The following is a 14,989-nucleotide window of genomic DNA, read 5'->3' as shown; positions in this document are numbered from 1 at the left end:
CTCCACAGGTGACTCTGTCTTTATCTGAAAAAACAAGGTTTCTTGTTCCCAGCGCCTTCAACTAGAGTAGAAACCTCGCCTGCCAGACAGTATGCATCATCTATTAGTCATGTGGAAACACGTTCGGCTTAGCTGAATGTATAATGCAGCACCAAGGCGGGGTTTAATGTGCTATGGTTTGTCGGGCCATGCATATGTCTCCATGCCTGAGGCACAAAGTTGAGACAAAGAGCAAAAATATGATATTACAGCATCAGAGGGATGGGTGACTAATATCCTAGGAGATAAGTACTTGCATGACTTTTATGAATCAATGCACTCAAGACTCAATAAAAGCATTGTAAATGTCAAGTTAATAGCTAGCTGCAAAAGGCATATACATTTTAAAAGGAGAAGATGAACAATGCCCGTGTTGTAAAAGATGTGGGGCTGTTGGCAGGTCAGATTCTTTAAGTCCATTAATGTTCCTTACCCCATGTTGAAACTCAAGAGATATGAACATACAAGTTACTTCAGAAAGAAGAAGCATAATGTGACTGTCACTTTCACAGCAAGGTCTTTAACAAATAGCTACTTTGCACAAAAGTCAAACACAAATAATATGAGGATAGGAATGATGTACATGAGGAATATGCTATCATGAAATATAACGCTGGCTGTTAAAAACAACCACTTGATATCTGCAAATAACTTGCATGTATAGGCATATAAACACATATGTTATAGTGTTGCACTGATTGTGGCAGTGTCAACAACAGCAGATATGTAACTCCAGAGCACAGCACTAGTAATGATGCTGTCCAGTCATTAATCACTGGCTCTAGAGAAAACAGAGAGTTCACTCATGGCAGAATCAGCCTGGCCCTGGGATGGAGATTAGAGGCCTAATGAAAGCAAAACAAAGCTGGACATGTGAAATTTATTGGCACATTTAGAAAAGCAGCCCCAGAAGGACACTGCCACCAATAATCATTTCAGAATCCCAGTCAAGTGCCGTTTCCTTGGCCAGACGCAATCTAGAGAGGGGATATTTGTGGAGTGGCTGAACAAACACTGATTTGCTGGTATCTCCATCTTTCCCAGCAGCTGGGAAGGCGGAGGGAAGGCAGGTCGCTGGTGTGCTGGCTGACGCCCCGCCTCACTGCAGTCGACTTCTGGGAACAACACTCTCTGTCCTCCTGGCTCCTCCTATGACCCAGTATGCTGTAGTACACTGCAGCTCACTATCTGCCGTCTCCGACCTCCTTCCTCTTTGTGCCACGCATCCCACTGGCTGCCTAGAGTTACCCACAAAGAGGTGGGATTACAGATTCCCATTTCACATAGTTTACAGCATTGCAAACATATACATGATATTTTATTTACTTTTCATTTTGGTAGTCATTCATAAGATTAAAGAGGTTAAAATGTTCTATATACAACGTTGTGAATATATAATATAACCGGCCTTAAGGTGACTTTTGTTGTGATTTGGCACTGTATAGATAAAACTGAATAGAAAGTCTTTTCTTTGAAAACAATTTTGCAAAATGTTTTAATTTAGAAATATAATACATGCAATATGATGCAAAATAATACACTGTTATTTAATTGCAAAGTTTTTATAAATCTGTCCAAAATACGGGGGCATGAATCAAGATAAAAATGAAGATATTTGGCTCAATGGCATGTTGCCTAATGTGTACCACATGCAGCAGGCTGGGAGAAAGAGGAAATGGTTCTTAAAATGACCATTGTTCTAATTCAGAGCCAATCTGGAGATAATGACACCAACATCAATAGCAGACAGTCGATTCACGGATAACATCTTTTTCCCTTTCGTAGCGCTGTTATCAGCTCGGGGATTAACCATTTTGACGCAGAGGTTATGACCTTGTTGCTGTGATTGTTTATGATTTTAGTCCTTGAAGCTGTGGCTAAAAATCCATACGTCTAATTAATTCACGAGAACCACATTCAAACACAGCCTGTGTGAAGAGGCTAGTTAAAGTTATGTGTGCAGAGCCACAAAGCTGCATTTTATTCAATGAATAAACATGAGGACGTATAAAAATGTTATTATGCCTGACTAATATGGACAAATAATGCTGGCACAGAAAGGAATTCAGTTACAATGTTGACAACATTTGGACACAAGTTGAGTCTGTCAGGGTGAAACCAGTGAATGACTGGAATAGTATCCAGGTTTTTCAATCTTTTACATGTGCAGTAATTACAAGTCACATTTTGTCAAATCACTTCATTAGTTCCTTATTCACTGGTGTGATGTATGTGATCTATGTGTTGTCTTGACGGTCAGTTGCTAGCCTGTATTTGTTTCCCCGTGTACACTGAACTGGACTCCATGGTAACCACTAATTAAGGATGATTCCTACTTGTGCCCTTTGCCCTTGGTAATTTGACTTTTTCATCCTTATTCTCTCTGTGTGGTGTAATGCTACACTACCCCACTGAACACAGTTTAAATTATTCACCTATTCAAAATGGGCCTCTGGGTGCATGAGGCCTGACTGACCTCTAACCTTTGTGACTTAGAAATCTATATTTTCTTAATTTGTTAAATTCCAGAAATTCAGAAGAAATATGCAAGAAGTACACGTGAACACACCGCATGGATATCACAATACAAACTGGATATGTTTACAAAATTGTGTCTCCTACCTGTAACTGCAGTTTGCAAAAATGCTTGAATATGGTGGAGGATAATGTATTCGGCACAAAGAAAATAAAAAAAAAATGAAGAAAAAAAGTCAAAAGACTTTTAAAAGGCTGAGCTGTTATAACAGTTTAATGTTCCTCTCAGGCCATATCCACACACACCTAGAGACTGGCTGGCCACCCCAACCCCTTGGAAAACTGCAGGAATAGGCGTATTCCTCGGATGATGAGTGTTTGCTGGAGGTTGCTGTCTGTAGCTGTGTGAAAACGGTTGCAAAACCTCCTCGTCTTTGCTTTAGTTACAAGCAGATTGCTGTGGTTGCCCTAAATCTGCACGAAAGACAACATATTGTGTGCAAACACACCAAGCACTTTGCAAGCAGCTGTAAATCTTGAAAAGATGTTAAGATATTAAAAAGATTTGCCTTTAAAGGAAAGGTTTTTCCTTACCATCAAAAACACAAAATGCACAGCTTTACTTCTCAGTTTGCATCGTACATTTCAGTTTCACAACCGCTCAGTGTTTGCAGATAAAAGCAAAAGACTAAAGCAAATGCAAAGATGTTTTCAGTGCAGCACAGTATATTTCTTTGCGGCAAATTTTACTTAGAAACTGCCAGCAACTTCCAACGACCTGGGGAACTGGGGACCAGCGACCAGTGGTTACCAGCGGTCACTGATAGGTCCCTAAGCCTGTGTTGTTTAGGTCTAACTTTAGCAGGTTAATCCTAAAATAAACTATTCCAAAGAGGTCATGGTGAAATGATGAAACATAGATATTTAAAAAAGATAATAAACTGGAAAAAATATCCTAACTGCGAGGCATGATGGTGGGAGCATCATGGTTAGGGACTGCTTTAACTCACAGCATGGAGGTAACAATGGTGAACAACAGAATGGCTGAGAAAAGCATTATTTTTGAAACAAATCCTAGTCTAGAATTTAACACAGTTGAGATTCTGGAGATGCCGTGGCAGGGCCTGAAAAGGGCTGCTCAATCAAGGCATTGTGCTACTCTTATAAGCAGCTATAGAAAACATCTTATTAAGGCATTTCTGCTAAAAGGATATTTTAATGAGTCATTACATTCCAGAGTTCATAATAAGTGAATACTCCCTGTGTTTAAAAAAGACATGAAGAGTATAACTACTTGTTTGTTAAATTTTGACTGTCAATATTTATGACAGTGATCAATGAGTAACTGATGCAGAAGTTGTACTAATTTCCAAAGGCTAAAAAAAGAGAATTCTTTGGGATATAGAGTGGGGAGTAAAATGTACTGTTTTAAGTGGCCTTTATTTTTTCTTTTTAAGCTGCTCTTTTTCTTGACCAAATTAAAAACATGACCCAATTCTATGTCTGCTCATGATCATAGGTCAGTGTGTATTTCATTGCTGCTTTGTCAAACAATTACAGCTGGACAACTACTGGTGTTGCACACACAAAGGTCATTTTATTCAACTCTGCAAAAACAGTAAAATACTAAAAAATTAACGTGACAGAATAACCCTTGAGGATAGATAAAATTCCCCTGAAAAAAAACAAGGGGGACTAACAGCCACTGGTGTATAAATGAATGTTGGTGTCTAAGCTCATATGTTTGTTTCTTGGCAGTGCACAGACTTGAAATACAGCAGGGTGCCACCGCTGACACAGAGACACTTTGACCTGCAGGCTCTAATCCCTTTTGAAAAAGACCAAGCACCAACATCGGACCATATGTTTTGGGGAGCACAAGAACTCTCCTATGCTATTTTAAGTGGGCAAGAGAGATGAAAACATTTTGCCAGCCTCTCGTCCCCTGCAATCGGATCAGTCATCAAGTCATCCTGCAAGCAGAGATGAGAAATCTCAGAAGAAGAACAAGAACACACACACGCATGCTGACACGTGCACACACGCACTCACACATGGACTCACACACACACACTTGCACTCATAGCACAATCGGGGACAGAAAAGTAAATTACATAAAGAAGACATATGTCATTCTGATTCCTCTCAAATTGTGGATTACTGCCCCTGATTAATCACTCTTTAATCTGAGTGCTGAATTTATGTCCCCCATCACAGAGAAATAAGCTTATTCCTCTCTAGTAAAGGACCATGATTATTTCTTTCTTCTCCCTGAGCTATTCTTGATTGCCCGAGGATTGCAACTCAATTATCTGTGTGTCAGATGATTATCTCCCGGTTTAATTTAATCTTCATTACGCCCAAGTCATATTTCAATTAAACAGGCTATCATAGCGTTAGCACGTACTGTACTTAAACCTGTTATTTCTTCAGTTAATATTGTGCTAAGAGCTACCGTGAAGGGTAACAGATGTCATGATTATACACTTCCTCAACATATTTCACACTTGTCTGTGCTGGTGGTATGTCAAGACCTTAATATGCAGTGATATTAATCTGATGGCAATATGCTTCAGATGCCATGTATAACAGTGCCACAATCTGCACGGGCCTCCAGTTAACGGCAACACACAGAGTAAGTATGAGTGAGCCGGGAGGAGGTTCAAGCACTGCTTGGCACACTTATAGCACCTCACCACTGCGATCAATTCTACTGTAAGAATCCAGCGTCATTTCTCTAAAATGTAAGGCAATTTTCACATTAATATCATGTTATATATAATCTTTTAAGCAAAAGTGCACAGGCTGCTGTGCTGTGAGCATGATGCCTTTTTTTCATAAGTTTTGTTTTTCCTTTTTTTTCCTGTCACCTTGTTATTTACAGTGATTGATTGTGATGTTTAGTACAAAGGATTACTGGGCTTTGCGCTGGATTAACTCAAATGTTTAGACAAGGTCAAATGCTATTGTAACAAAGTACAGTTGTGTTTTGAGATATTTTAGGGGCTTTACTAAAAGCTCAGTCACACCTGTTGCTGAAGACATTAAGCACGACTATTTGACTTTCATGCAATCAGTCAAGAAAAAAAAAGTTTAAATTCTGACTTCATCCACCACAGCACTGCCAACTGGAACCATGAACCACAAGTACATTTAATTTGAGCTGTAGACATGCGCCCTATTACTGTTACAATCTCATATTTCTAAAATTCACATTTTATAAAGCAATTCCTGTAATCTGGCTTCAAATAAAACATAAAAAATTTGTAAAAATAAAGCGAAGGTCCAAGAGCTTGTTTTAGAGCATGTGGCTGTGTGTGTGATTTTTGTATTCCGCTCTATCTCAGTAAGTGTCTTTTTAAAGAAATAGCAAGGACATAGTATTAACTCATAAACATTTATCATCTTTAAAAGATACGATGCTGGAATGTAATTGATTGAATGTTTCATTTTTATTTATGTCAGAATTATTACATTATTGGTCCTTGAACTCTTTCCGCATTTTGGTTTTTGTCCCTCTTCGCAAGGTCTTCTTATCTTAGGAAAACAGATTTCATCAAAGTTCCTCTGTATCATTATTTATACTAAACAATGTTATCACAGCAGTTGGATCTGTAGTGACTCTTATCTGCCTTTACAGTATAAATTCTAGTTTTTCATTGAAAAGAATGAGAGTAAGAATATAAATGTTAGACAAACATAATTAGTGTTGTTGACTTGTAGATCTGTTATTCAGAGATGGATTATGGACAGAATCTGCTTTTTGTACAGCCTGATCTCCTCACAGATAATCCATGTATTTTTCTTCCAAGGATAAGAAATCCTAATCTCACAATAACACTGCTGCTGAAAAAAAAAAATTGTATGCAGCACAGTCATGCTGTATACTATATCCCTTTATATGAGAAAACAACTGAACATACAATGTTTGTTTTTTTCAAATTTTGCCTTTGTTCCTCCGAATGTTTTATTTTTGTGTGTGTGTGCAAACTTCACATTTTATGGAAATGTACCACTCCAAACTACTCAGAAAAGTTGAGCTATCTGGTCTTTAAACGCAATCAAGGAAAGCCAGCCAAGTATGTCTCCACATCTAACCCAGCATGATAATGCACTAACCCTGTTGCCAGTTCAATGAATCCAGACACTGGCTGCCTGAGTTTCCTCCTGCTAAGAAGGGAGAATAGATTACCAATAGCTCAGGCAGGGAGGCAAACAAACATACAAATAAGCTGCACTCAGTCGGAGAACGCCTAGCAATTAAAGCAAAATGCCTGTGATGCCCACCCGATAGGAAATGTGTGGGACACGCACCAAATGTGCAGAGCAGACCTGCCAACCGGCCCACATTGAACGGAAGAGCTCCAGGGCAGACTGTCAGACATGTAGGAAACATGCAAGAAAGCAACCTAAAATCTTGAATTAGTTATATCAGAAACCAAGGATGTGGTAAAGAGCTTAATGAAATTATTTAAAAAATCATATTATCAGATAAATCTATTGATAATAGCTGGACAGAGTACTGGCCATGTTTTGAGGAACTATCAGAATCAAAAGAAAACTAAGAGACCCATGCTTGTCTTTGGCTAGTATAAAACAGCACCTGACCGATGCCCTGAAACAAAATTTACCAGCTAATGGATGCTGTGTGGTGTTCTAACTGAATCTGGGAAGTATTTGAAGTTGAGCTTGATAATCTCTGCAATCTCAAAGGGATATCCTGGCGACTAATTATTTTAGAATCAACAGTAATATGAATAATATGCGTGAGAGGCCTAGGGCACATTGGCTACACTGAACACTGTGTGCAGCACAACAGTGGGCGGAACACCCACACAGACACCTACACAAACACAGCGCGTGCACACACACACACACACACACACACACACACAAACACACTTTTCCACAAACACACATGCAGTGTGTGGTTAAAAAAAATAGAGTTATTTGCTTAGTCTGCTGATATTTACCAGAGCTGGGGGTGAGTGGATGACAGCTGAGAGTTAGCAGTGGAGGACAGGAAACACAATGAACTAATCTCATTTTCAGACAATAACGCTTGAATCCCAGAGTTCTGAAATCAGCGTTTACGTGTACATACGTGCTTCTTCACATGAGTGGTGAAGCAGCGTGTCTGTTTGGTGTTTGTCGGTGTGTACAGACAGAACTGTATGTCTTCTCCCAAAGGAATGGACAAAGAGGTGGACGGGGGTGGGTGATTGGGGCTAGGGTGGGGGGTGCTGCTGGTGAGTGGGCAGGGAGCAAAGGCAATCAGGGATTATTGCCACTGACAGGGCTGCACCTTGATGGGCTAGGTGCTGCATTGTTTGTCACCTAACCAACCTCAATCAATCAATCATCTCCCTCAGTCCGCATCACCAATCAATCAGCTTGGCGTTGCACCCACAGATGGTCCTTCTTTGCTTCACTGCCTGACTTGGGTTACAAGTGTCACAGCACCAAGTAAGACCCAAATCAGAGCATTTCAGACACTACTCAATATTAAGTTAGTAAGTGATGAATTTTAATGTGGTCCTGCTGGAATCTAATTGTAGGAAATGCTTTTTTATTCATGTAATTTTTTCATGACAAATGAATAGTGCAAAACCAGGTGCACCACAGCAGGTAATTATCCCTAGTGATAAACAATAATGGGAACTGCACTTTTCTAACAACACTTGGGTTAAATGTAATGTTTTATGTTTGCATGCTGTTTGCAGAGTGTCTTGGGCTTCCTGTGTTTCATCTTACATGTATTTTTGGTGAATATTTGCTTGTTAACTCCTAACACATGTACTGTAGCTCTGAGGCATTATTCAAACAACGTCTGTGGAAAATCTTAGGAAATGGCTACAAGTCAAAGATACGCGTGATGGTAAGTTTCACCTCAAATGTTATCAGTGAGGGACTGAAAAAAACAAATCCTTCTCACACCTTGCAAGAAAATTACTATCAATGTTACACATTTAATGAATAACACTTCTCTGAGGTAATTTTTACACAATGGTTGGCTTATTAGCAAACGAACTGTTGTATATTTAATTTGTTTGAAACAGACTGAGTCAGGATCTAAAAGCTGCACTATGCACTGCAGGCTGCAACTATCAAGTAACAATACGTGCAAAGAAGTGCGATTGCTCAGAATAAAAACCATGCTGCATTCACTCATCTAACTTTATATGTAACTGAGGTATTAACAACTATATTTCCCCATCTGACTTTGTCCATAATGGGTGCAAACGTATTGAATGACCACCTCCACATTCTTTTTTGCTATCATCTGCATGTAAGGTGTGTTTCATCCGATGATGGCTGCCTCTCTCCCAGAGCCCCAACTAGGGCTGATGTTTCTTTTTTCAGCACATTAGGTTGCAGCCTTAGGGGTGCTGTGACCAGTGGATCAATGGCTCTCGCGCTCTTGTCACCATTCATTTGGAGTGAGCGAGCGCTGGCTCCAGTCCTCGTCTGCCGCTGGCCCTCCTTTCACCTGGCCTCCTCTCTCTCCCTGAGCTCCCCTGACAGCTGGCTGCCACAACCAGCAGCAGCCAGACGACAAGTCCTTGGGCTCCACGGACGCATACACGCCCTCCGCAAACACACATGACTTCACCGAGTGGCTGTGGTGCATCTGGATGCTGACGCCACACACCCCCACTTTTTCTCTCGCTCACACTCCCCCTTCCCGACTGTTTCTCTACCCCCTTCTACTCGTCTGTCTCTGTTGCTCTCACTCTCTGTCTGGATTTTTCAGCCTCTTCCTCTGGTCTCTGGAGTCAGGAAGGAGCAGATCATCTAGTTGGAGGGGAACCAGCTGTGGGCCAGAGTGGCTCCGACATCAGCTTACACCCGTGATCCAACATGCAACCACTTCTCCTGCTGCTCCTCCTCTAGGTAGTTCTGACTCTATTCACATGACGAGATACAACCCAGTCCTCAAGTTAGAGCATTGAATAAGACAAGAAATTTCAATGGAGATTTTATTATCATTTATAAATCTTTCAAATGATCAAATATGGTGTAGAACAACAAAGTGCATTTAGAATACAAAATTAAGTTTTCAACTTCTGGTATGTGAAACCAAAGCAGATCAAGCTGCTTTTACTGCAACATTAAAACTGTTTACTATTCAGGAACAACAAGCACTCCTAAATATCCCCACTAGTTATTGTGCCCTTGTGCTACAGAACATATTGCACTGTATGTAAAAATGAACAAACATCGGCTGGGCGTCAGCCATCGACGAGGAGGCTTGTTTTATCGCCTGTACTTTATTACAGTTTGCCATCTGCACAGAGGTATGTTAATAGCTAGCTGCGACTATTTACACATATGAAAAAGTACATCCATCTGCCATGTTCCGCCATTCTCACATGAATCAGTCCTGCCTTTCCCGACGAACAACTGCTGTTTATTCACAAGGTGACAGGCAGCACCAAAGCCTGGCGACACCTGCACCTTACATCCTGCCGTCTGACATATGTGAACCTCTCACACACACGTGCACGCACACACACACACAGACGCTCACACACTGAAACATCTCACCTTGTCATGTCACACCCCCACTCCCGTAAGCAACCCACTCCATCACAATGATTTTCAAGGTTGCAATACACAATATATTTTGGCCCCATCTACATTTGTGTTTGCCACTTTGTTTTGAGAGGATTCATATGCTGAGATGCTCATGTCAATGGAATCCATTAGTTCTAATCACTCAAAAAGAGATTATGAGGTTAATTTCTTATACAGTCATCTAGGTTAATGTCCTTTGCGAGGACCTGGCTTAACAATCTACCTGGTGACAAGGGCTGACTGGGGACACCAGGTCATCTAAGGTAATTGCAAGATCCATAGAAATTACTGTCTTACACAAATACAGTATACACATTTGTTAAAATGTGACAGAGAAATGCCTTGAGGAGAAACTAAGATGCTTTTAACAGCAGCAATAATCAAATAATATATGGTTATGCATTACTAGCTGTACTCTGCATCAAATTACAGCTTCCTTTTTGCTGTGCATATGACCAGATTATATTGGATAAATAATAACAATCCATATAAACTAAATATCAGCATGGAAGCCAAAAAATAAATCTTGATTATGCACAGAGAAACATTCCTGGCTGCAGTGTGCGCAACATTATGCCATAAGTGTGGGCTAAATCACCCACTGTCAGAATGTATGGCCCTGCATCAGTCAACGATAGCAATAATCGCACTAATCGGTGGTTTCTGCAACACTAGCCACACAAGAAGAAAAATGATCTCAGACAGGCTGTTAAAAAAGAAAAAGACGAGAAAGGAAGGTTTTCTTGGCCCAAAAGATTTAAAAAACATTATTAACGTATAATAGCAAGTGTAATAACAAGTATAGCAATGAACAGATACTTTGGGCCTTTTTTTAAAAGATTTGATTTAAACATAGCTATCTGACATCAACAAAACTCCTCATTTTTCTCTTACTACTACCTAGAACAAGAAATACATCATGTACTGCAGTAACCAAAGCCAGGTAGAGTACAGTGTGCTGTGTCGGAGGTGAGGGAACATTAAGCATTAATCCCCACCTGACACTAATACTTGATGTATGATTGACCCTGAAGCAGGACACTGCACATTACAATCTGGGCCATATGGCAAGACATTAGCCCTTCAACCCTCCAGCAGGATAATCTCTCCATTCTGGCAATGCTTTTTCTTCACAGATTTCTTTGCACAATAATTGCATGACAGTATTAACGTACTGGGACAGATTTAGAATGCTCTGCGTCACTGAAAAGAGGAGGGGCTTTTGCAAGAGGAAGTAAGAAAACATAATCTGTGATCAAGGAAGCTACACACACACCCTCAACAGGATTTACGCATTAATGTTTTTATTTTTACGTGTAAATAATGAATTGGATTTGGTCATACAACAATTAATTACATTATGTATTGCTTCTACAGCACAAATCAGACTTCTTGAGTCCATTTCAATTCAGCTTTTCATTTCTTTTATCCTTTTCATGACATTTATGTGCACCTACGATACATATCTGTGGAAATGGCAAAAATGTGACACTCCGCAGTGGTCCAGGAATTCCCAATAAATCCACATGACTTTTTTCTAAACGCTTTAAACCTTCTTAACGCTCCCAAACCATTCACCAAAAACAATACATGCACATCATGTATCGTGGCTATCATTCAAACACAACAAAAATGCAAGTATACACTCACCATCACCATCAAACTCCCCCCTAACCCTCCAACCATGAAACACTAGTCCTTCTCTACTGGAAAGAGGGCGAAACCTCAGCCCTCTTCTCTCCAAGCCCAGCTAGTAATGAACAAATTCACTGCACATTACTCTGGACTTGATCTCTAGCAAAATAGTGCTGGAACAAACAATTTGGTTTGTCAACACCTTTCTCTGGACTCCTCCATCAATGTCAGGGGTCCAAATTTAAACGGCAAAGTGCATTTGACTGCAGGACCCTGAGCTGATTAGACTTCCCAGCTCAGCGAATTGCTCCAGACAGCACGGCAGCTCTGATTGCTAACCCGGCTTGAAAATAGTCTCCGCTGCCCGGGATTAGCATGAATATTTTGATATAGATCGATAAGCAATCTCCACTCCATAAGAAATGCCAGCAGCCTTCATTTGGCTGATCAAAAGCACATCAGCCAGCGGGCGACAGCTGGCTATTGTTTTTCAGCCTCGGCAGCGTGGAGGGAGCGAATCCATGGGAGGGATCCACCAGCACGGCTCCACCACTCTGCCCACCTAATCGTGGAAACAATCACTGCTTCACAGGATCCCATCTCCCAGGGATGGACCCTTTAAATGAGGGAGGCAGAGGGCCCGACCGCAGGGGGACAGACTTCATTATGGTGGTGGTCTCAAACTGCTTGGCCACCAGGTGCTGGTGACCCGGAAGTAAAAGGCAAGGTCAGCAATCTATCTGTTTACCTTTTCTCCACCTAAAAACACATTTCATTGTATTAAACACTAGACCGGTATCAAGGTTGAGTGATCAACCTCGACTCTTTGCAAGCAGCAACAGCAAGGTTGCTGTTTCGTTTATTTATGTCTGTGTAAAAAAGAGTGGTGTATTTCCATAAAGTTGGCTTTAATTTTGTCAATGCAACACAGTCACAGCTGTACAAGACACGGAAACTTCATAGCTGTGCAGTTAGGAATGAAAATGAAGGTTGAGCTCAAAGATGGGTGTACTCCAACCAATGAGTGGTCTCTAATGGACACCAGAAGTTCTCTGGTTTCCCATTTTACACCAATTTCCAATGTATCTGTAACCTCTCATACATAGTATGTTTGCTTGGTGCATTTTGTATATACCCCCAGAACATATGAACAGTCCTACTGGTGTGAGCCCATACTGGTTAGGAGCCACTTTCAGCTGCTTCCTGATTCACAAGAGGTCAGAACAGTGGGCAGCTCTACATGATTTATTTGGCAGACTTTTACACCACTTTTCTGATCCTGGGATCAAACACGGAATCTTGCACTTGTTAGGCGAATGTGCAAATCACTACACTGTGGAGATGTTATGATATCAGAAGTGATCAGGAGATTTGGTGGAAAATAAAGCTTTAGATGAGTACAAAGTAAAAATACTTCTATCCTAATAACCATGTGCAAATAAAACAGCCACTCTTGAATATAGAGATCTGTCTCTTGCGTGTATTTAACAGCAGGGGCGGCTGGACTGATCATTCCCTTCACAACAGTAACCCCACTGATTTGCCAGACCCCATAAAAGGGCGCAGGTGTGACCCAAGCATTTAGCAGTTAACTAGTGTGGAGTGAGACCACACGCCACTGACAGACTGGAGGCTCCCACACGGGACCAATACGGGAGGCTGAAAAAACCAACGGAGGGAATAGTGCACCAATTGTAAATTGCAGATTTAATTCATTAGGAAGTGTCACTTTATTCTGGGGCAGCCTGAGCAGGCCGATTAAAAAGTGGTAATCAGGATTAATTAGGAGAATATATATGTGAGGATTAGCAGGCCTATCCCCAGCAGCTCTCTCTTCTGCCATGCATCTCTCTCTGCTCTTTATTCTTCTAACGCCCTCTCTCTCGCTCCCTCTCTCTCTGCCTGGTGAGAATTCAGCTGTACTTTCCTCTTTCTCACAGTCTTCTCTAACTGGCTCAACTATTCATCATTCATCAGTCTCTTGAACTACCTTTTTCTTTCTCTTTCATGACACGCATGGCTTCTGTTTCAACCTACCAAACACAACTGTTAGGGAAAATTAGGGGGTGTCACTTACACTCATAGGCTATCCACAGTTTCAGATTACTTGTGCTTTAAATTATTCTGTCAAAAGAATATAAAATTTAAAAAAGCTCACAAAGTCAGTAAATGAATAAATAAATTATTATCTTATATTTTGTCAGTGACTGCAAAAGTAAATCTGTGATTTCAGAATGCACAGCTAAGGCTGAAATTACATTAATGATGCTTTGATATTGCTTTGGGGTTATTAAAAAAAATTACACTTTTTTCATGTTATTTACTTATTTATTTATTTATTTATTATACATTTTTTAACAATACTTGAGTTTTGGAAAGATGAAGACCTTTAAGTCTGGCTTACAATTTACTATTTAATAACCTATTTGCTGCATTAATGACCTATTTATTTATTTATTTGTAACACTCAGTAAAAATAAAACCTTTAATGCTGCTGCAGTATGAACACTGAATAGATGCAGAACAGATGCATAATGGGAGACTTTTACACTAACAACCACTTGATGTCATCACAAATTTCAATAAGGCCCCCTCTGGCCAGATTTATTACTGAAATCTTCCAACTGCTGGTTTATCACGGTGTTTATATTATTACTTCAACATGTTTCAGTTAACATAACCTTGAATCACTGCAGTTCAAGTGCGAGGATGGGCTGTTTTGCTTGCGGTGCAGCCCCATCATTGATGTTAGCAGATGACGCATGCCCTGTTCCTTGGCACAGGCTCAGACCAAATCTTTCACTGTGCATGCCTCTCAAGTGCAGTCGGGGTGGCCCTTAACTTTTGAACATGAATTTAAATTCAACAAGCAGTCTTTATTTTTATTTTAGTTCAATGAGAAAAGAATATGGCTGGCACCACACCTCACTGTTACAGCTATAATTTGGTGACAACAGTTTGGCAACACCAATTTGATTTTGATGCATATAATATGCATCACATGCTGTCCTATGGACTGGTTCACATTCAAGTCCAGTAAGTACGACGGAAAAAACTAAAGTGATCAGACCACACAAGATGACCAAACAAAGCACTTACAAAAACAGTAAAGTTTAAATGCATGAAAAAAAAAGTTGCCCGTGTGATGTATAACATTTGTAAATTCAATAAAAGTAATTTTAAGATGTAAACAGTTGCTAATTTTAGCTGAAGACAGCAGAGCAAAAAGACTTAGGCATTAAACAAGTCAGGAAGCGTCTAG

At 40.3% G+C, this 14,989-nt stretch overlaps 1 long non-coding RNA gene across 1 annotated transcript in view; it reads right to left on the bottom strand.

Annotated features, from left to right (window-relative positions):
- Positions 1-533: 533 nt before the first annotated feature.
- LOC102080714 (uncharacterized) overlaps positions 534-14,989 on the bottom strand; it is a 59,127-nt gene continuing 44,671 nt past the window's right edge. The window contains exon 3 of the long non-coding RNA XR_265665.2: positions 534-1,277. This is a non-coding gene — a long non-coding RNA (uncharacterized LOC102080714). The remainder of the gene's footprint in view (positions 1,278-14,989) is intronic.

The sequence above is a fragment of the Oreochromis niloticus genome, linkage group LG1 (genome assembly GCF_001858045.2).
Source record: "Oreochromis niloticus isolate F11D_XX linkage group LG1, O_niloticus_UMD_NMBU, whole genome shotgun sequence".
Lineage (NCBI taxonomy): Eukaryota > Metazoa > Chordata > Actinopteri > Cichliformes > Cichlidae > Oreochromis > Oreochromis niloticus.
This window is presented reverse-complemented; position numbering and strand designations above follow the sequence as displayed.